Genomic DNA, 25,124 nt, shown 5'->3' with positions numbered 1-25,124 from the left:
TGCAATTATCTAACTTTACTACAAAAAAAATTAGCATTACCTCTGCAAGGTGGACTGAGCATATTCAACAATATCTACACTGTTCTTCCGATGGAGAACTGAGTACAAAGGAAACCATAACTGCAAGAAAAAGAAAATTATTTTAACACCTCATATGACATGAAGGAAAAGACGAGTATCATAACACAAGGTTTTTTTTTTTTTTGAGGTAGGCCAACATAAATTGTCGTCATACAGAACCGCAAATGTGAATAGGCAAAAAAAATGAAAAAATGTTACGGCATATATATAACCTTTGCGGCATTCATCTCAAATTGAACAAGTACTTCATCCAGCACTGTCTTCCACGAATCGATCTCCATCGTTCGAAAACTTGAAATGAGCGGAAGTATACGTTCCACTTCATCTGCCACAATATACCCAAGCGGAATAAATAACTGATTCATATTCTGATGAACAGACAAATTCACATTCCTCCTTAACCAACAAGGAAAGGTACCCACCATTTAGAGGAAGTCTGGCTCCATTTTCCTGGAGGGACTTGACTCGGCTGACCAGGAATTGCAGGCCTGAAAGAGCCTAGAGTAGCCAATAGAATAGATAAGCAGAAGCAATATAAGAACACAATGGCTGAAAATACAAATTCTCCAAGAGAAACATCTCCCACCAACGCATCAAAATTGACAGATAAATATGTCCCTCGTGTTTTTCTTTATCCAAATTATGCTTTATAGAAGACTCTGGTGAGAGTGTGAGACTGCGGAAAACAAATGACTATGCAAATTCCAATTATTAGAGAGCATGCAATCATTTTGATTGAACCTCAGCCAAGGCATTATGTTGAGATGGTTCTCTCACACCAATAAATCAAAATCTCTATCGCATATCAACTCTCCCCATACTGTGGCACCATAGAACATCATCCGCCTTCTAATCGTCTCCTCCCCTCAAATTGAACTTATCACCCCAAAAAATTATTTGCTTCCCAACAAATGCCAAAAACAAAATTATTACAATTTCGGCCATTACCAAATATATACTGGAAAAATAATTAGAATTTTTTTTTCTTACGCAAGACGTAACAGCCCACTTAACACATACATTGTGAGAGTAGTACTAAATATATCTTCTTAATTTATATTAGAAATTAGAATCACATACCAGTGAATGACTAAAACAAAATTTGAAGATGCTATCATTCAGTTCACGACACTAGCCTTTCTATCTTGTCGTACTTGCACTCAATAAAAAATTAGAGGCAGTGAAGACATTCAGAATATAACTCAATCTAATATCAGACTATCAGAGCAGATCTGTTATAGACATATCACTGAGAAAATTCATAGCATGTCTTTACCTAGATAGAAAGATAATAACTTTTAAGTTAAAGAACATGCTTGGAAAATATAAATGTCTACCTTGATTAATTAGGCCTAAGGACCAAACTCCCAAAAAAAAAAATGTAGCCTAAATTTACCTGGGCAACCGAGGTGCTTGGGGGAAGAGCTAAGAGCATTTCCGTAATTTCCAAAATTTTCATCAGTCCTTGATCTTCATGCCTCGCCTTTAAAAAGGACACAACTTTTTCTCTAAGAGCAAGGAGAAACTGCACCATGCCTGCTACAACAGGAGGATTTGGGTCCTGAATCAAAATCAGAAAAATATTTTTCATTAGCAACATCATCACATTAAAAAGGGAGTGAATAAAAGAATAAAAACTCATAAAGAAGATAATTAATTTTCATTTTGCAATGAACTTTTTTTTTTGCAATACCTTATAAAATTTCCGGACACTAGCTGAATTCTCAGATAAAGGGAAATCCTGCTCATGCTCGAGACAAAGGCGGAACATATGCTCAGCAACAAGCCTACCATCCAAGCAGGAAGCGTTGATTCCCGTCAAATCTGGAAACAGATAGAAACACAAAGAAACATTATTTTACTTTTTCTATAGCAACATTATTTTTAGATGGTGTATCCCTATAACAATGATGTCTATTTCAGATTTGATAGTAACATTATTAAACAATGATGTCTTTGTTGTTTCAGAAATAACTAGCTTACCTTTGACAACAGAAGCTCCAAGCGTGTAGGTTTTAATGAAAGAATGTATCTTATCAGCAACAGAAAAGTGCACAACACCAGGCTGCGTAATAGGAACTAAATTAGTAGCTGATATACAATACATTGTCCACGCCACTAACTAGAAGCATTCTTCCTCCATCCCAGTTTTAATTTCCTCATTTGGGAGGGAGTACAAGATAAAATAGGCAATGCATACCATTGCACGAAAAAAAATTAATACTACCAACGTAAACTAAGCGAAATCAGATACAAGTAAACGAGGTCTACCAATTACAAATATCGCGTGTTACGACGATAAGCAAGGGAAAGTGTAACAGAACCAATGCGTCCCCAAAACAGCAATTAAATCATGAAGTGTCCGAAGAAAAACGACACTAAGGTAGGGTTAATGAAAACATACAGTTTCAGCAAGATTGCTTGATCCAAACAGCTGATTGTGAACATTGACCAAAGTGTGCATCATTGAATCTGGAATAATGTTGGACTCTCCAGAGCTTTCAGACTGTTCAACAGATTCCTTCTGCAAATAAAGTTATTTGTCTCATAAAATAGTGATAATCACATTTAACACAACCACCTAGCTTAAATATAGAAATTTACTTTTTCACTGCTTTCTTCATCATGAAGCAATTCTTTCCACTCTGAGAAGCTATCGCTTGAGAATGAATTGCCAAGAGTTGATAAATCAATCTCACAGGCATCATCAAGCTTGAGAGCCCGAGGTTTAAATTTGTACAATTGAGCTTCATTATCCCTTTTTGTTTCTTCATCAACTTTCACATCCCTCCACCAGCTTGTAAAGAAATTGAAAACCTTATCAATTATCTGATATGGGACACATTGAAGCACAGTTAGTTCCGAAAATTTTCCACAAAAAAAACACTCAACCAAAATAAACAAAAATAAAAAAACTTCCAGTAGTCAAATCCATACCCTGAAAGATGCGTTGTCCAATGTTTTCGTAATGGCGACCATATCCACGACATGTCTGAGCATGTTATCCAAAAGAGAAGCTTCCAATTCAAAAGAAGAAACCTTTTTCCCTCCATCAACCCTTTCAGTTGAAGTAATAAGCTGTTTCAATAAATCCATCTTCTCCTCCCAAATAAACACTGACAAATCAACAGTATAGATGGGGTATTGGGGAGAAAAAGCGTCAATCTGAACGTGTCTCTCAAAAGGATACTTGTGAGGGAATCTCATGAATGAGTAGATAGCATCCTGCAATTCATTTACCAATTAGATTATGAGAAACAACAGATATGGAGTACTGATGGTATGGTGTCCACTTACCATAACACAGTCAACTTTGCTTCCTAGTACTCTTCCAAGAAAATTCTTCTGCAAGGCATTTGTTACGAGTAACGCCATGCCTAATTTCATTTCGTACACAGCAACTTGAATAGGCTGGATAATATCCAAATAACTGCTATACTCCTCGGATAAACGGTCAACAAACTGATTTGCTGTGACCTGAGTAGAACAATGCAAGATTCATGATTTCTTTGTATAGACTTTCATTTCCATAATTCCCAAAAGATGTTTTGACGTCAAATTATTTACACCCAAAATGTAAAGAAATAATCAAAGACTTCAAATGTTTAGTAACAGACTACCCAACTCTGAAGGCCGATGAACAACTATATCTGACGAAACATATATACCCCAATTAACTACGTGAACTAGTTTTACAACTGTAAATTAAGATCATTCCTTCAAAGGGGTTGGGAAAAAGGTAACAGGAGTAGGAAGGGAAGAAAGACAAACCTGCCAGTTACCAGCTCGACTAATAAGTGATGACAATGTCATATTATTCTCCTGTAAAAGCTCCAGGCCTAGATTAACATTCTCAGAGAACTCCCTACATTCCTCCTTTAGTTTAAAAAACTTTCCAGGGTCCGAACGGAACACAATCTGGAAATGCGAGTTCAATCAATTAGCAAACAGTGATGCAATATGAAGTAAGAGTTTCTTAAAAGGCTCTTACACAACTCCGGATCTGCGCTACTGAAGTTCTTTCAAAAGATCAAACAGAAACCAACTGTCCTACCGGCTACCACTGAAAATAGCCAACGTTACCCCAGTACATTACAAGCTTCTGCCTATGGCAAGGTAAGGGGTCGGTCGTAACAAACCATCCGTAGGGCTGAGCTATATTACTCCGACACTGCACTTAGTTGCCCTGTCCCATGTCGGACACTTCATTTTAGACCAAAAAGTTAAAATATTCGCACAAACTAGCCGTATCCGACACTCCGACACGTGTTAGACACGACAACGTGTCGGAGAGTCGGGGTAACACGGGCTGAGAACAAGGGAGGTCGTTTAGTATGAAAAAAACTTAAGAATTGCAACGACCGACTGCTACTTCACATTATATGAAGCACAGACAGTTTTAGTGACTCATTTGCTTCCTGGAGTCAGATTAAAATAATGACAGATGAAAATTCACCAAAACAAACAAAAAATACTTTCCCAAAATTTAAGGATTCAGACACAGAAAATTAGTTACACATTACCTTTGTCTGCAATCTTTCGCGTTCAGATTCATGTTTTTCTAACAATTTTGCTTTTTCATCATCAGATTTTCGTGAAGAAAATGAACCGACCAAATAACCACAATGTTGTCTAACCTGAATTTATCAATCAAAGAGCCATATATGAATATAAACATACATAAGTAGACCATTCCAAAATTTTCCACAAAGCATTGCGTTACGTAATGGGATAAATGTCAATACCTTAATTTCATTGGCAAGCGATTTACAATTGTTCACTACCTTCTGATACTTCGAGCTATATTTTAAAGCTGGATCAAGCTCATCACAGGCAAGTAGAAGGTAAAACCGCAGTCCTCCTAGTCTCAACCAAGCAAAGCTTAGTCGAAGCAGTAAATCTACGAAATAAACCACAGTTAATATCCTGAAAACATGAACAACTACTACCAAAAACAATACCAGTACTACCATCTGATGAGCCTGTATCAACAAGTTCTCTGAGTAATGGTTCAATGAATGGTTTCAGAAGGGAAACAAATCTTTTATGCTTGGATGAAGCAAGAAGTGTAAGCAAAGCTTCAACATCGTCTCCCTGCAATAAACAGCAAACCAAAACTTCAAAGTTGAAACCTTTCTCAAGTACTCCCTACATTTCTTTGATTTCGGCCCATTTGACTTTTTTGAGGTCAAAGTTTCAAAGCTGGCCATAAATGTGTAAGAAAATACAGAAAAGTAATAATGATATCCAAATACTTTTGACAATTTTGCATTTGTTATTGGAGCCAAAGACTCGTAATTCTTTGGTTCCAGTTTTTCATGGAATAGAGCAAAATGGCTCGCTAAATTAATTGTGCTTCTTTTTTATTGTGAAGTATCAACCATTCGATACAATTATTGACGCAAATTTTATTTTGGGTCATGAAGGAACAACCCTCTTTGTGATATTAACAAAAGAGTAAGACTGCGTACATCCGACATCCCCTAACTTCACCATTAACGAAAGCCTTTCAACAACAAACTTGAGTACAACCCAGCAGCGTATAACGAAATTTACAGTTTTAAAAGGTACAAGAAACTACCTTAGAGACACTCTTTTGAAGAGACACAAAACCGGAATTGATTGCCACAAAGTCTTTGGTAGTGAAGGACTTCTTGTGGGAAGATATAATCTGAAAGCAAAGAATAAAACACTAAGGGAAAGACACTGGTCAACCCTATGGAAATACACAAGAAGGATCACAGATAGATTACCTGATGAAACAATGAATGAGCAGCATGTAAAAGAGACGAATGTATATCTTTACTAGGACTGACGCAACGAAGAATATTTGATGAAGCAACCCTAAGCTTCAAACGATGTAACTGGTAATCCTTCATCACAAATGCCTTTTGCCTGTACAGTAAAATATGTCAATATGAAACAAAAGCGACACTTTACCCCAAAAGGTTTTAGCTACGCCTATGTTAACAATTATAAGGAATAATATATATTCATAAAAAAAAGCTGAGATAGAAAACAAAATAAAAAAAATGAAGAGCCGTTAAACAAAGTGACAATCTTCTAAATTCCTTCTACCCTTCGAATCACTGATCAGCCATGCCTGAAGCCCTTACGTACATCGATCCCAAGTTACAACACAAATCATTCAATCTGATGCTCCACGACTCCCACTACCTCTTTCACATGTTCAACAGCATTATATTGTTCAACATAAAGACTATACCTCTGTTTTTGTTCATTACTCCTCTTACATACTTATGATTGATTACACATATACATGAATCACCACAATTATACAAAGTGCCATGAACAAAACAACAAATTTGATAACAGATGCCCTAATATAAACAAGAGCATGACTATTTAATAAACAAATGGAAATAGGGGTACCATGTATTTCTTACATAATATGGTTAACAGATACTGTTTTCACAGGTTTGACAAGCATACTCGGGAGCACAAGATCATACACATTTCGTGCGGAAATTTCCTGAGCAAAGAGTGAAAAATTTAGTTCAATCTGAAACATACATAAATAAACCAGTAAGATACAGATAGCTTACACTAATATACGAGAATTAAATGAGAATACCTTTCTAGACGCATGTCGGCAATTCCACAAGGATGAATGCCAGTTAAACCACATAGCAATGACAGAGCTGACAACCTTTGAACCAGCTGCATCTCAAAGAAGACAAAAATTTAAATTCCGGATTCTATTGAACACTAAAATGTCAGATAAATCATATAATACCTTCAGGAATTTTTGACCAAGCGTCAACAATCCACAAGATTTCCTGATGAGGTACGAAGTCTAAAGGTGTTCTCGAAGAAAACTTTATGGAGACGTCGCAAGAATTTTTGAGACGGTCATTCAACCCAGATAAAAGCTGTAAATTACAGCAAAAGTATGGTTAGACGAACCGGTGTAATAGAACTCTTACTCCAATGATAGCCCATGAGAAGGACATTTTCCTCTAATACTAGTCGATAATAAACAGTAAGAAGCAAGTATAATAGAGCGCACTCAAAAATTAATCATAATGCATGTGAAAAAAAGAAAAATAAACCAACTTTCTTCTTAAAACCAGACAATAATAAACAGCCTGGAGAACTATTAAAAGGTACTACCTCTTGTTCGTTGGAACTGCCCCATTAAAAAGAGCACAAAGATTAAGGTAAGTACAAATGACTGGTCTCATGAGTTATTTTAAGGTCTTATAATTGGAGGGCTTTTATCCAAAACTTAAACTCCAATACAGAAATGGGGTAGCGTCTGAGAGCATGCCTCAAATTGAATACGAGGCATTCCCGGAGAAACGCAGGGAGTAGGACATAGTAACATACCATATGTTTGCCTGATAAATCAGATTTACAACCTTTCTTATTATATAAGAACTTCATAAAGCATATTGTTCACAAATTTTAACGTCTTAGCTTGCAAACATCATCACAGTCAAACTGCCAAATCTTTAAGTTTGAGGAGTCACACTCCCAACCCCATGTAAGTAGCAAATTCAACAATCTCTTAACTATCGGGAAAAAAGGGTTTTCAACTGAATCTAAACATTCTATTTATCCGCCTCTCTTAATTTAACCACTATATATAAATAAATACAGCAATGAGGCATATTTCACAGAATACTACCAAATGAGAGTGTGAAAGTATTTAGGCACTAGGCAGGAAGTGACACTTTACAGCAAACAAATAAGTCAGGTACAGTGGCGAATATGCAATGCATTCCAAAAGCTGTAGAAGACGATAATGTTACCATTTGTAAGTCCCTTGCATCTGCAACAACAATTTCTGATAGATCTTCGAGCAATAATAAGTCTAGCAAAAGGCTTGTGTCATCGGTTATAGGAATACTATCGATCCATGTCTCAAAACCAGAAATGTCGCACATCACTTCTGGAGTAACAGTACAGCATTTAGAAACAGCAACAGCATGTCCATTTATTGGAGACGCTGCATTCACTTTCAATTTATTTTTCTCACTTTCGTATCTACTTGATAGTATCTGCACAAAAAAGAACTCGTAATAAAATAAGAATAATCTCAAGTTACTCCAAAAAAACAAGCTTGTTCGTGTCTTCGTGATGCATACCAGATGCATCTCCTCTAAGCGATCAGCAACATTTTCCACGGTTTTGTCTAAACATGATGTCATGCAAACACCTACATCCCAAGAGAATAGTATTGAGTGTTTCTGGGCTTTAAAACTTAAGAGGAAGCCAAAAGTGGAGTGAAATTTAACATTTGCGAGCTCAAGAGAATTTGCTAAAAAATAGAACATATAGTTAACAACTAATCATAAAAGTTTGCATTACTTAACAAATCGAATATCTAATGTAAAAGCATGAAACTAACGGGAATGATGACATATTGTGGCTCACCTTGCATTGCAAGAAACCGAAGCTCGGGATTGGTTGACGCTGCTATCCCAGAAATGAGGTCAACTGCAAACATTAATGTTGTCAGCACAATACAAGCTTGTAACATGTTAAAAGGAACTGAACATATAGAAGGCAGACTTACTCTCATGTGCGAAATTAATCTTACTAGGCCAGACCAGCTTGGTAAATGCAACAAGTTGCTGGAGTTTGTAGAATATATCAGCAGATTGCGGCAATGAGGGATGTCCTCCATATGCCCATAACAAGGACTTCTCCGAACTCAATGAGAAGGGTAGTCTTCTACTTAGATTGTTTGACATCATTCCAAGATTATTCTGGATAATGATAATTATACATAGTTTTAGCTATTGTTTGGGGCCAAAACCAATGGACGACGACAAATTAAAAGAGCTCATGCTATTCTTCAGACACAAGAAAAGTACATTACACAATACAGTACCATCGCAGATTGCTAAAGAGAACTAAATTTATTCAGACACGATAACAAAAGCCTAGTTCGTAAAATAATTTGGGGCCGGGTGCCATAAACCATCATATCAAATTGCCTGTGAGACGTGCAATAATTTAAAAAAAAAAGGACGGGAACAGGAAAGGACCACGACAACAACAACAGCAGCAGCAGCAACAACAACAACAACAACATTACCCTAGTGCCTCAATGGCTCCCGCAAATTGCGGGGTAACGGGGAATCTATAAAATGTAGATTTTTTTTTACCTAAAAAAAATATATGAATAATAATGTCCTTTCTGATAGAAAGAGAAAATATGCAGTGCGTGGGGATCTGAGAAATTAAAGCACAATTACATACCAGCACATTCTCTACAGCATCTGGGAAAAGTTTTCTCAATTTAAGCACAATCTTGATCAACTCGCGCCAATGAACTAGCAGAGCTTCAAACTGTGAGGAAATAAGAGCATTCCAAAGCAAAATGTGCACTTCAAGAAGATTGTTATAAGTTTGATGTAGACAATCAAAAATCCGGGATTCAATAATCACATTAAGTACTTCTTCTTCCAGCTTCCTGAAGGACAGCATCAAAGATTTCAAAACTCCATCACCGGAGCTAACCTCACAATTCCACTGCCGTAAGCTAGCTCTTAACAAACCAACACTTTTGATTGCATTACAAAGACGTATTGAAGAAGATGCAGATACTCTTGCTAGAACATCAACAGACTCCAAATCAAGTATTGGCACTGAATGCAAGTCAGCATCAACATTCCCAAGAGAAACAACCTCGTCACGTATCTGAAAGATGCATTCCCAGATTGGATGTTTTAATTCTTCTCTAAGCAAACACTCCACAGAACCAAAGAGCTTGCAAAAGGGCTGCAACTGACCATTAAACCACCTAAACCAAAGAAGATTTAGCTCAATGTCCATTGGTCCAGTGACTTGCTCCATAACCCAATCAATTGCACAATTGAGTGATCCTGCAATAATAGCATCAGAATCACTTGCTACGAAATAATTAATAGTTTCACCATGTATGCCCTCAGGATAAATTATTGCCTGCAATTGCTTCGAGTTCACTAAATATATTGAATTTGACCAATGATCCCTATTGAAGCTCTGGAGTTTAGATGATGCGCATTGAGCCCCAAGATATTCCAGATACATGCAATTTCGTTGAACTAAAGCTCCCTTGGAATACCACACAAAATCTGCAAGTTTCAATGATGAGGGCCACCCACCAGCTAAACAAAGAGACAATTGTCCATCAAAAGCCTCCCCTGAACAGGCTACGGTCAAATATAACGCTTCCACTTCACGAACTATATTCCATCCTGAAGATTCACCTAGTGACGAAAGATATGAATGCTCAAAACTTTTACGAAGACTCCATAGAAGACCGTTCCCGCTCATCAAAAGCTCCTGGAATAAGTGAACCCATCGACCCAGTTCGAGATATGTGATTCCAACATGAAGGAGAAGACCTTTACTCTGAGCATGTATATGTGCTTTTGCCATCGAATCAACCAGCGTCTTGGTAGGAATGTTGGACAAAGCAAGAAACATCTTGATATCATCTAATTCAAGTTCCCGGGTCTGCTGATCATATGTATCAAGGAGCCAATGTGGTTGCATCACAACTATCTCAATTCCCCTGTTTCTCATTGCTCGGGAAACCTCGCCATGCCTTGGGTTAACTGTAAGAAACATCCTGAAATTAGGGTGAGGAAACAGAACTAGAGGTTTCCCATCAATGTTTCCGCATTCATTTACAGTGATTGACCCATTTGATTCAGCTAAAGAATTGATCCGGTCAAGAACCTACAATAACATGTTATACAGAAAGTGGAAATTAGGAACGGAATAGAACATTCATACAAACACAATGGAAAAAAATTAAAAACATACTGTCCCAGACAGAGAGTATTTGCCAACAGAAACGGTGATTCTGTTATGACAAAAAAAAAATGAAAGTTTCGATATCAAAACGAAATACCGTTGGATTGGAGAGATTAGCGTCCTCTAAAACAATCCACTCTCCATTCTCAATTGCTTTTATCAGCAGTCCAGCAGCCCATTCAAACTTTACCGGGATCGGTTGTATATTTTGAATTGCCTGCAACTTATGAACTTTTTGCAAAACTTTAGACAAATCCTCTAAACCCCAAGATGAAGAACAGATGTGACTTTGTGAGACGGAAATTAAGAGTTCAATAATCTCAACCAACAATGATAAAGAGTCTCGCCAATTTTCACCATCGCCATTATTAGACCTCGAAATATGACCATGATGTACATTAGATGAAAAATCGAGCCATTTTGTGATCAAATCTCTTCTCTCTCCCATTAACTTATCAGCTGATGAATCTAACTGAGCACTACAATAATCTTTTACGAAACCTTCAATTTGATCGACAACAGAACTAAAATTCCTGTAGGCATTGTATTGCTCAAAGGACCCAAGCAACTCAGATATATCAGTCGCTGGCGAAAGATTTATTTCATTTAGCACATTTCCAGTAAGTTGCGCAAGCAGCCTTATCAATGATGTTTTGCCAGACGCTGTGGGCCCGACCAAAATGCACAACCATTGTTGTTGAATACATTGTACAGTAGCTTCCAGACAATTTCGGAGTCCTGGTAGAATCTTTAGCTCACTACCAATGGTCTTCATTGAATTTAAACGGTTCCTCTTTATGCTTGCACCACCTACATGCAAGTAATGATCATCCAACTCCACACGAGGGTAGAGGCAAATAGAAGGCTTTGTTCCGAATACCTCTTCATATAACCGCACAACCTCCCTTCGGTCATTGGTTGTGCGCATCCTCTGTACATAAACAACATTAAGGAAACAATCACACTTTCTGTTCTCAGGTGCACCTGCAATGTACAACAATTCAAATAATAATCGTTAACATAAATTACAGATGTACATATCCACATTTATATCATTGAGTTCTTCTCATGAATTCACACGGTCTCAAAGACACACATTGACCATATCTTTGTTTCAGTTATACACATATTGCTAAGTATGCCAACTTTTATTGAAAGTACAATGTTTTGAAACTTTGACCTCGAAAGCTAGAATGGGAAGAAATCAAATAAATGGAGTATATACCTTGAATTATCTCACACGACCGAATCATATCGCGGAGATTAAACTCCCATGGGGAACCCTCTATGGCAAACTTGCGATGTAGCATTGTGTCCTCATATAACCTCTTATTAAACAAAATCAGCCTAGAAAGTATTGACTCGTGAATTGCTGGAAAGAGGGAGTGACATATGAAATGATAATCTTTTTCGCTTAATTCATCTACATAAACCTGTTTTAAAACAAAGAAAATGCGAGGTTTAAGAGATATTAGTCACCCTCGTCTTTACCTACTACAGAAATTCAAACATGACACAGAAAAGACTCGACAAAGTGTTTTCTCTTCTCCACGGTTTTGGTCACAAAGAATGATACCTTGGTAAACCGGTTAAGAAATGATTTAGGAAGACCTTTTCTCCCACCACCCTGATGAGTAGGATTCTGACAAGCAAAGACTCGAAAGGAAGATGGGCACTTGAAAGAACGGCCCAATTCTGGAATAAAAACCTCGGCTCTATGATCTAGGATAGCATTTAGCCCCTGCAGTAAATTTCAGTGATAATGAGTTGACAATACCATCTTGAGCTGGAGGTATGTGACATAAACCTGAAGCACATGAAGCAAAAAAAAGAGAATGATAGATGCCTCCAAAACAGATTGCTGAGCCAAGTTGATTTCATCCAACAAAACCCAAGATCCCTCTCTTAGAGCCTGTAAAGTCAGATAATGGAAGTAAGCATCAAAAGATCTAAGAATACATTGAAGCAAGAAGGCTATATAAGTTTACCTGAAGTAAAATGCCATCAGACCAAGCAAACTGTAAACCATCCTCACTCTCAATAGGCAAGTCAGAGCCCAAAAGATCCATGATATCAGTCTGTAAACAATCGAAAAATACCAATTAAATAATGCGGGTAAAGTAATAACTTACACAAGAGGATAAATGAATGCAAAAAACACCAAAATTATCAAAACAGAGGTTAATAAGAAAATTAGTGACCTGGTCAGATAGGTTTATTCGCACTACATTGTGTCCAGAAAATTTTCCAATGGCAGAGATTAAACTTGTTTTTCCAACTCCAGGGCTACCCTCCAGTAAAACTACAATTTTTGGAATCAATTAACGCGAGCACCAAAGAGAAAAAATTATCAAGTGAAGGTTAAAAAAACTAAGCAAACCAGGTTTTTGTAGTTGCATAGCACGCAAGACCCGCATGACATTTCGGCTAGTTGTAGGAGCCAAGAACTCGAAACCCTTCTCTTCACAGGGTGCACAGCCTGCACAGAGCGTATTCCATGATTTATATCAACTATGGCATCTCTTGAGGATACAGTCAAGATTATCTTAAATAAGATTTAAAAACTGAACAAGCACATAATATAATAAATTGAGCAAGAATATTATATAAATTGCACTCTTAAAGCCAATTAGAGATGACAATGTTTACCTTTCTGAATATAAAAAGGATTAATACCAAAAACATTATCACATTGCATCTCCTCATCCACTGAACAAGGTGTAATTGTGCTGATTTCACTCCACCCATAATTTTCCATCCGAGATAGCTTTGATTCATCAATGGCAGAATCCTGATCCTGTTACAATAGACATTAAAAAAAATACAACCCAAATCAGTGCAAAGAGCATTCAACAGTGAGTTAGATACTACAGGCAATAAGTATGCCATCTAAAGATTCAGCTTCAAGTATGGAAAATTCTGCCAATGCCAATATGTGGTAGAGGTTTCAAAATTAATTGTACATACTTAATACTACATTTATCCTCGTCTCCCTTTCAATTGGAAGAGCTTTAAAGTAACACTACTCTTGAGATGCAAAGCAGATCAAAATATCGAGTTCATGACACTCAACTAAAAAGCGTTAAAAAAAAGAGACTTCAAGTTCAAACACCGGCCATGAAGTCAAGGATGAATATAGTACTACTAAACCTCCCCAAATAATTCAGAGCACTAGGTTTTTATGCAAAAATAACTAAACTAGCATTAGAAGCAAAAAAGTTAAAAGGACAATGAATAGAAACCTTTAGTTGCTTCACCAGATACGCAAGGCTTTTCTCTCTTAACTCAGCAGCTTCATTCTTTGATACACCAGTGCCTGGATAGAAATACGCAAATTTATCAAGTATCAAGGGAAAAAGAAGAAAACTCAAATTCCAATCAAAGGTGAGCGCTTCACTTCAACTATACAATAAGAAGCGGAATTTGAATTCTTGACGTGAAGAACCCATCATCTTAATTATAGAGAAAGACCTTTAACATTTGCAGCATGCTATAAACAGTAAGCAGAAAGAAATATAGATTATGCATATAAGAGCCATCAAGCACTTGAATACAAAAGTTAATCTAAGCTTAGAAACTAATGGGGGGTTAAAGAAAATAGTTGGTGAAAGTGCAAAATCTAAGCTTACCCATTAATTCTTTTGACAAGTAATCTAAGTGTAGAAACAAAAGTCATACCCAAGCTTAATCCATCGAGCAAAACGAGGAATGCTCCATGAATGAATGCAAAATCAGGCTGCAAGCTGTTCATCGTATTTGTAACAAAATCTAACCAAGCAAGAAGGTCCCTCACAGTAAGGGCTCTGCCTATTTGTTGCTGATTGAACCACTGTAAAAATGATGAAAACCAAGTACCCACACAGGAGGATAGAACAGAGACTTCGTTACATCACCACTTGCCCCGCAAACTTAGTTAAATAAAAATGAAGAAACCACTAGAGAGTAAAAGTCGATAGAATCATACCTCCCAAAAATTTATAAGAGGGTTCACAAAATGATGAAGTTCAGGAGTAAGAAACCTAAGCGAGTTCAAAAGGGAAGTAGTCAACAGAGCACAACGTAATCATAAAAAACAGTTAAAACAACCATGAAAAAACCATCTCACTAAGTTAGCTTACCTTTTAGCGATCTCCCTTAGCTCATCCAGGTCATCAACCGAAGGAACCCATATCTCAGTAAATCTATTGCGCAGTGCTGGAGATAATTCTTTTTTACCAAAATCACCACCAGGATTCATTGTCGCAAGAAGGAAAAAGTCATCATGGGCTGTGACAGTCTCCAAGTCAGATCCTCCCTTCTCGGCCAAAGACTGTAGAAAGAATGAGATGACACATACTTCAAATTAGGTTTTACTTGAGTGTAGACGTAAAGACATGCAAAAATATAATCTAATACTAAAAAAAATAACACCAGTTATAACACCAAATAAGTTCCACCAGTGGTTCTACAGCAAAGGTTACGTAAAGTACTTACCAATTTTCGATCAGGCTCAAGCACACTGTTCAATCTTTCTAGCACACTATCATCAGCCAAAGAGATCTCATCAATAAGAATTAAGTTGCCACATTTCATAGATTCTACAAGCGGTCCATCTTGCCACATAAAAATTGCTTGCCATTTCTGGTATAGCTTAGACAGCTCTTCTTTTACTTTCTCAAGATAAGCAATATCTTGCTCACCAACACCAGATAGTGAGGGCAGACACCGCTTACAGTTGTCTAAAACTTTGGCTAGCTGACAAAGGGTAGAAGGCGCTTTGCCAATCTCTACCGAGATGTTCTGCACACACACAAAAAATATAGTATAAGCTAATGATTGGAACAAATCATCAATTATTTCATTTTTCGCTACGAAGGATGCAAATTGAGAGCTGTAAAGCAAACATACAAATTCATGAGAATGGATGAAAGCCTTCGACAACAAAAGCTGCTCGATTAGATTCTTGAAGTCAGATGCTAATCTTGGCCTCTCTCGGATAGGATAAAAACCCTGATATTGAATTATCAGAGAAGCATTAAAGAGTCATAAGAATTTGGCAGTCTTAATTTTCTAAACAGTCCCTAAGAGATAGCAAATTGCTCACCCCGATAAAATCTGATGTTTCAGTATATTGATGACAATTCAATACATGTAATTTGGCCATTAAAGCCAAACTCAGTAACTGGCAAACAGTCGTCTTTCCACTGCCAGTTTCACCAACCAACAATACAGGCTCCCTTAATTCATAACACCGATGAACAAGGAAGAACAACCTCTCCATACTTTTGGTCTGAACGATCCTGTAACAGCAAAAAGAACATTTAGGACGATGAAGAATACCAATGAAAAAGGTCTTCCTACAAACAAAAAAAGGCGGCATCAAGGACAAAGAAACATCTGAATATACTTACTTTTGAAAAGCGTCCGTACAGAAGTGTGTTTGCGCTGATCCCTGCATAAAGGCAAAGATCCAGTTTAGCCAAACTGACAAAATTCTCAAGGAAAAAAAAGGCACTATCACTTAAACTTAAACTTAAGCAGACCAACTAACATAATGAAAGTGCAACACAACCAGATTTATCCTCAATCCCAATACAGTACACATCGGCTTTATTCATTTCATCAATGAATGTCATTCATAACAAAATTGTCAATTATCAAAACGAAGTAAATAGACAATAACTTATCATCCACAATCACAACCAAGAAACAAATTATAGCTCATAGTGAAGCGGCCTATTACCTCTTTCTTAGCATGATACCAGTGGAAGTCACAATTTACCAAAAAAAAAAAACTACTAGTGTTACATCTCAACCACCTGGTTGTGGCCTTGTGGGTGAGGGTGATCTCACAATTTACCCAAAAAAATTCACCATTGCAGAGTTTCAAACATAAGCAAAAGAACAAGACAGAGAGACGAAATATGGAAGAGATACGAGAAAATAACTGTTTTAGTTAGGAGTTGTAAGAATCACCTGGTTATACAGCTCATGAGTCTTCAGTTTCACATCCAGGTGCTTCTCCAGAACTTCCAGTACAATATTCTTCTCACTTGCATCACGGAGTCGCTCTGCCAAAAGATAATAGCCATCTCTAGCCAAGTCCTCATAAGAAAGCCCGTCTTTCTGGAAACGGGTAGCCCATCGAAACAAATCTCGTGGAGTTATAAAACCATGTTTACCAGCAAAGACTTTACTGTTTTGCCTGCGCATTTGTAGTTCCTTCATAACCCTAATCATTTTTCCAGCATAACTTCGAGGAATCTTGCCTCTTCTCTCCAAAATTTCAGTCAACTCTTCTTCAGGAATTTCATCGACATGCAACTCAACAAACCGATTACGAAAAGCACGGGAAAGAATTTTACGCCCTCCATAAAAGGTAGGGGGATTCTGAGTTGCAAATAACATAAAATTTGGATGAGCACGCACAGTTTCACGCAGTTCAGGCACAAAAAGTTCTCTATTATCATCCAATAGACGGTTTAATGCTTCTAGAACATCAGTTGGCGCAAGATTAAGCTCATCCAGGACAATCCAGTGCCCATTTCGGACAGCCTTTACCAACACACCTTCTTGAAATACAAGTCTCCCACTTGCATCTGTGATATATGAGCCTAAATATTCTTGCAGATCGGTATGTTCATGATTGTTGATACGCACAAACTCATGACCAGTTTTGGCAGCAAGATATTGCACAAGACTAGTTTTCCCGCTTGACGTGGGTCCCTGCAAAAGAACTGGATATCTTTTTATGAAGGCAGCTCTAGCCAAGCTACTTATGTGCTCCTCAACAGTTTTGGTTAATACATAGTCTTGCAAAAACTGTTCAGATCCAGCCCTTTCATTAATCCGCAATAGACTGTCAAGATGAACAGGGGGGGACAATTTTATTTTATTATCAGCTCCTAGCAAATTCGAAACTATCATTTGATCCATTAGGGCAGCACTACGACTATCCAACAAGGTCATGAAAAACATGCAAAATCCATCATACAAGGCTCTCATGAATCCCAAATGTCTTGCTTTCCTTGTGTATTCTAAAGCACGATAAAGAGACCTTAAACTGTACTGTGGTCTCTGGTTAGCTCCATCTTGTAAACGTGAATCGTTCTTAGCAGCTATGTAAAAATCGACAATTTTTCTTACTAAATCTTTTTCCCTAGGACCATCATCAAGAAACTTGCTAACAAAAAGAGCCAGGTCACCAAAATCCAACACATCATCCACAAAGTATTCTGTAAATCTACTACGCAAAGCATATGGCAAATCCCGCTTCCCGGCATCAGTAGCAGGATTCATGCAAGCGAACAAGCGAAAATTCGGATGTCTATCAACAAAAACACCGTTTTCTACTAAGCATAGTGAACTACTTTCCCGATCGAGAACTCCAATGATTCTTTGCAATGTTTCTAGGGGGGCCAAATTAACCTCATCAAGCAATATCCACTCACCATTTCTGAGCGCCGTAACAAAGGCCCCTTCAACAAATGAAAATATCATTCCTGACGAGGCATTAACTTGTTTTCTGGCAATCTCAACTTTCTGAGAAAACGTTTCCCACCGTACCATAACTTCTTCATTCAGAGGTCTCTTACGCTTAGTTCCAGGTCCACGTTTACCTATTTCAGCCACACTTTGTACACACTTATGAAAGCCACTCAGTAAGCTGGTCCAGTTTTTCTTAATCACTTGTTTCTTCAACCGAGAGAGAAGATCCTCATTCTCCTGAGAAAAATAGTTGTAACTTGTACGTCATGCAAGGTTCACAATTAAGGCAGATACTCCCTCTATCCCAACTACATAGTCCTCATTTCCTTTTTGAGCTGTCCCAAATTAATTGTCTTCTTTCTAAATCTAGTAAAAGTGAACCTCCCATATTCCCTCTACTTGAGTAAGTACAATATCTCATCACAAATCTATTGTCCTATTTCCTTTATTAGTCATGAGGCAATTAATGTTAATTTCATCACTTTTAATCTTAAATAGAACCTTTAGTGAAGGACAACATAAATAGGATGGAGGGTGTAAGATAAACTTCCTAGATACCATTACCTTTTCGGAGAAGGTTATCTGAAACAGATTTCCAAATTCATTGTACAGAGGCACGCATATATGTTGAGGATCCACTGGTTTAAACCCACCTAACAGGTCAGCTACATCACTCTGTTGACTTAGATTCTGAAGCATCAAATAAAAAACATATCACGCAATAGCTTAATCGAGAGATATACCGAGATGTATTCAGGCAAGAAAGCTTCTGACAGCAAGTACAAATAAGAGAGTAAAGAAGATGAAATAAGATACCAGAACAGTAAGCTTTTGACCAAGTCGTGCTGCAAGATTCTGAACAAGTGTAGTTTTACCAGTACCAGTTTCACCAACCAGAAGTACGGGCTCATTCCATTTTACACCACAAGCTATCCTCTCCAATACTTGAAAAGAACTATGAAGCTCAACAAAAGGTTTCATTGCGTGAGAAACCTGCAACACAGTTAATAAAATACAGTTAAAATATTATATCAGAAAATAATCTTGAATACAGATTATTCAGCTTACAGCATTCTCTCTTCGTGGAAGAGTGACTCTTCCAATTTGTACTTCTCCATGCAAATCCTGCATATTTAAGTGGAAGAAGGTAAATAACAAAAGGCTAACCAAATCAAATTCAAACATTAAATTTTAAAAGAAAACCAGCCTGAAGAATGGGTTTATCAAGGTGATATAAAGTTTTTGCTCTGGATGGAGGCACTTTCCACGTCTTTATTATATCTGTGAAAATATCCAACCGTTTTTGTGCTGAAGCAGAATAGGCAGCAAAAACATCGACAGCCTGAAACGATTTATGTTAAATCATTAAGAGAAGAAGCAAAAAAAAACTAGTACATCTTCGAGAAGAAATGAAATAAAAAATTAAAAATAGAATACCAACCTCCCTAAAGATCCCACTGAGCGTGTCAATTGACAGCCCATTTACACTGAAGCTTAAGCCTGATCCAGCAATTCTTTTGCACCATTTCAGAAGATCCCTGAGGTGTGCAAGCCTTAGAAGAAACAAAAAGTCGAAGACAGAAAGTTCCAGTAGTCTAATTCAAAAAAAAGACTGCCATACCTTAAAGAGAACATGCTGGAAGAATTCACATTAGGAGGCACAATTACCTCTGAACGCCCATTAAGCATTTCAAATGTTTCTGTAAGGTAAACAAGATCATAAGAACATCCACAACAAACACGGATTGCTAACTCCCAAGACAAAAGAATTACCGATGAGCTTCTCCGCAATAGGCTCCAAATCTGGATACCATGCACTCACAATATTCACTAAATCTGTGGTAGCAGCTGGCTTGACCATCACTCTCCTCCAAAGAGATGACACAGAACTTTTACCTATAGAAAGGATTAACATACTCCATTAAATTAAGCATTCATTACAAAGTTTGGCAAACTAGTAATATAAAATAATCCAGAGACAGTATCTTTCTGTTTGCAGTACAGGGTAAAGCAACGTACATCCCGTCCCCATTACCCATCATAGGCACAAGACTTTGAAGCAATGGTGTAACTTAAAATAACATACAAATAATATAATTATTTAAACCGATCTCCAACTACACGAATGAGCTACAATGAAAATAATAGGACATAACTCTGAAAACATAAAATACACATAACACTCTTGACAAGAAAAAATCATTAAGTATTCATCTCACAGACCTTCAGTGCAGTGATATAAATCAACCTTTGAAGTTGATATAGTTGAAAATAATCGAAAACCTCCGGCAACTCTAATAGCCTGTAAAAAAGTGATTGTTCAGAAACCCGCTTGAGATCCCCGTACCCGGTTAGATATCATGTTAGCAAAGAACGGCAACTTTGAGGCAATGAAAATGAGTACCTCTCCATAACCAGTCAGAAAAGAACTATTACCCTCCAGAAGAGGTAATAGAACGGACTGCACATCTGAAGCTGCTTGGTCTATATTTTCAAACACAACCCATAAGCCAGTTTTAACAGCCTGTTTTAAGGTGATCATTCAGTTATTAATAGGAGCGTCAATAAAAAAAGAATCTGAAATAAGAGAGCTTGAGCCCAACTTATAAAATACACATTACAAACTTAGACAACCTGAGTCAGAGGACCTGGTTGCCATCGAATCGCCAGGCAGCTCCGTACAGACATAGCTTCCAATTAATGTCTTTCCGTCAATATGTTCGTCCATGTGTATTGAAAGAACTTATGGAAAGATAATGTAAAAAACAAAAGGACAATCAGTACCTACATGAGACTGTGGAAGCAATACTCTAAAAGGCATTAGCAAGAACATGCTGCCATCAATCATTAGCAACTGGGTAAAAAAGTAATACTCCCTGCATCCCATGTATATTGCTTTCTCGTCAATCATTAGCAACAGGGGTTTTAAAGACATCAGCAAGAACTTGTAGGAATAAACATCAAAAAACCATAAAGTCCACTATATAGCAATTCAAGTTTAAAGTAATGGAGAGACGTATTGGAATACCTTGATTTCCACTTTCCTCCGCTAATTTGTTAAGAAGTGCAGTCTTCCCACAACCAGGCGGACCATACAAAAGAACAGGCCATTTCTGGTTGACGGCCATGATGACCCTCTCGCAACTACTATTCATCGCAGATGTCATGAAAAAAGGTTCACGATTTCTGATCATTTCAAAAGAATGAAGAACAAGAATATGTTAAGAGAGTAAAGCAAGCATAGACTTTAAGAAGATGGAACAGTTAAAAAAATTAGCTTAAGAATTAGGCATCAAAAAAATCATAACTTGATAAGAAGAAATAGCAAAATGGCTCACTAAAGTAGTTGATCTTCCTTTTATCCTGAAGTAGTGGAGAGTCGGTCATTTGGGGCAATTCTCAACGCAATTTTCATTATGGGTCATCTGGAAACAGTCTCTCTGGGTTTCTAACACAAGGGTAAGGTTGCATACACCAGAACTTGTTGATATTTGATAAGATAATGTTTGTGATTATACAACATTACCCCGGTGCCTTAGAAGGCTCTGTCAATGGTGAGGTAAGGAGGGTCGGAAGTATAGGTATATAATTACTTATATTATTTAATATTGATATTGATTGATATATTATATAGAATCATGAAGAACAGGAAAACCAATAAGCCTCAATGATCACGATGACGATCATATGGACCATGTACCTCATTAAGCATCTTCTAGGCCTTTTAGGTGCCTCATGATCAAGAAGCTCCAACCCATTAACAGAATCAGGATCTCTTCCATTTAAAACAAGGACACCATCTGAAAAATATGGAGACTTAGCCCTGATTGTGTACCAACCCGCCTTTTCTATTGCTACATCCGAACAGAACTCACGCCACCTATCAGATGTAAAAGCCAAACAATATAATCAACAGTGCAGTTTGGAATCCCAATGTAAGTACAAAAGTGTCCACTTTAAGAACTTACCGCAAGAAACATGTTAAATCATCAACCGGTTGTACATCAAAGCTAGCCTTCATGTTTGGTAACCTGAGAAGAACACATAATATCTGAACCCCACACCATTTTATATCTCTGACAAGCTCATGATCGGAAGAAGAGTCAAATTTTCCAATTTGATGCACCAAGTCCAGGAAGCAGCACCAGTTCCAGCGGCTTGAAAAGTATTCCACTTCCAGAAGGAGGAATCTATAAGATGTCCAGACGATATCTCTCAAATGTCTTGCAACCTGCAGGAGAACAGAAACAGAATGAAGATGGAATGTCAAGGACTCCAAAACAGAATAAAAATGTTCCTATTGGGTTTCACAAAACCCTCTTTATGGGTCCCACAACAATAATATTGCAAACCAAACTAAAATTTGGGTTTCCCTTTAGATAGATACCGTTCTGAATCCGCAAGATGATCAAATAGGGCCTCATCATGCTGATACTGGCTTACTTCATAAGCATGCAGGAAAGAGTCCCCATAAAGATAAAAGCCAACATATCCACAGCCAATGTAATTGATAAATTTCTTTTTTAGATACTAAAAATCTGCCGTCAGATGTACCAGGCTGAATTTAGAAATAAAACACTAGGTAGCAAATTTTCCTCTTTGTTGTTTTATATTTATATGCTAAAGCCTATTGTTCAGGGATCTTTGGGTCGCAAAAATCGATAAACATGACTATTTTTTTGAGGAACTGGGGTAGCAAGTACTAGTGTACTACCCCTGACTACTAGCTAATTCCGCCCCTGCAGATGTATCAGAACTTGGATACGCAATGTCACGATGCAAACCCAGATGGCATATAACTACTGAACTGAAAATCTATCAGAAACATAAAGTCACTCGACAAAGCAATAATGCTCAAACATGGGAGCATCTTTCCTACAACTCTTCAACTAACAGAAATCAATAGTAATACTTACATCAGAGCCCAGCATAGAAATAGGTGTCATCCGAATAATACGAGCAAATGGAGGTCCTCCAAATTCATAGTAGCGGTCTACCACCCTACAGGAAAACGGGAAGGCCAGGTATTCATAAGACTACAGGTAATAAACCTTGCAGAAAAACTAATAAGGTCGCACACATTACATTACATGACGTACCACTTGAGAAAAGGCGCAAGGTCAAGAACACGGCAAAAGGCGAGACAGGCAATGTCATGAAGATCGGAAAACCGGCCATGTCTAATATACACCTCAATAACTCCATCACACTCTAAACCATCAAATTCTTCACACCCAATAAAAAACCTATCATCATCATCATCATCATCCATACAATTATTACTATTATCATTATTTATAACTTGAAACCTTAATTGTGGCACCAGTCTAAGCAAATCAACAACACGTTTAATGATTTTCCGAGCAATCGGGCGAAAACAGCCCATAATTGGTATCGTATAATTCGGATGCAGAAACACATTTGCTACAGCATTTACCACTTCTTCCTCCTTCATCTCACTTCCCTATACAAATTAAATCAAAAATTAATACCCACAATATCAAAATCAAAACTTTAGCAAACTATACTACAGTACTAGTATACTACTCCCTCTGTCCCGTCATTTGTTTACCTATTTCATTTTTTGTAATATTATATTCCGCATTTGTTATAATTGTCCACTTATCATTCATTAACAACCACCACAAATAATCCCCTCAAAATCAAAAGATAAACAAATGACCGGGACAGACGGATTCCACATAATTCTTCCTCCTTCATCTCACTTCCCTATATAAATTTAATCAAAAATTAATTCAATACCCACAATATCAAAATCAAAACTTTAGCAAACTATACTACATTACTAGTATACTACTCACTCCGTCCCGTCATTTGTTTACCTATTCCATTTTTGGTAATATTATATTCCACTTTTGTTATTATTGTCCACTTATCATCCATTAACCACCACCACAAATAATCCCCTCGAAATCAAAGATAAACAAATGACCGGGACAGATGGATTCCGCATAGGTTAAGTCATGCATTCATATCAAAATCAAAACTTTAGCAAACTATACTACAGTACTAGTATACTACTCCCTCCGTCCGGTCATTTGTTTACCTATTCCATTTTCGGTAATATTATTTTCCGCGTTTGTGATTATTGTCCCTTCGAAATCAAAGATAAACAAATGACCGGGACGGATTCCGCAAAATTGAAGTCGTGCATTCGTACCTTGACTAGCAAGGAAGTGAAATTAGTTACAGCATTAAGTTTAGGGCATCTGAGGATTAACCTCTCCAACTCCATATGCAAACTAAAGCTTCCGTCTAGTGACATTATTCAACAAAAATTGATTCAGTTTAGTTTTTGAAAACCTAAATCAAATTAAAAAAATCAAATCAAAGTCAATTAAGAGTTTCAGGTTGAAAATTGTGTCAATAGATACAGAGAGCTCTATGGTTTAGGGTTTTTAAAGAATTTTTCAGAAGGGAAAGAGACCAAGAGGATTAAATGCGTATATGGCCGTTTATAAAAAGGGTATTTTCAGTTAGGGTTTGTGGGTTCAATTTGGCATGTTAATGGCGCGGATATAGGCGGGTTATCATTTTGCGCTAGTTGGGGCGGGTAATCGGGTATGGATAACCCACAAGCTTGGCCTCCTCCTAACTTTCCAACGTGCGCCATTCATTTGACTTTTTGTTTTCTTGGGTAGCAATGGACTATGACTATCTTCCCAATACTAACCCCCTTAGCTCCTCCGCACTCTTTAAAGCCGGTAATGTCCCACCCCCTCCAAAGCCTTTCACCTCGACTACCAAATCGGACCATTCCGAATAAGATGAATGAGTCT

General features: G+C 37.4%; 1 pseudogene; it reads right to left on the bottom strand.

Annotated features, from left to right (window-relative positions):
• Positions 1 to 24,661, bottom strand: part of LOC141652537 (midasin-like) — a 33,866-nt pseudogene extending 9,205 nt beyond the window's left edge.
• Between the last annotated feature and the right edge of the window lie 463 nt (positions 24,662 to 25,124).

This window comes from Silene latifolia, chromosome 4, assembly GCF_048544455.1.
Source record: "Silene latifolia isolate original U9 population chromosome 4, ASM4854445v1, whole genome shotgun sequence".
NCBI lineage: Eukaryota > Viridiplantae > Streptophyta > Magnoliopsida > Caryophyllales > Caryophyllaceae > Silene > Silene latifolia.
The sequence above is the reverse complement of the archived record's forward strand: the minus strand, read 5'-3'. Positions and strand labels throughout refer to the sequence as shown.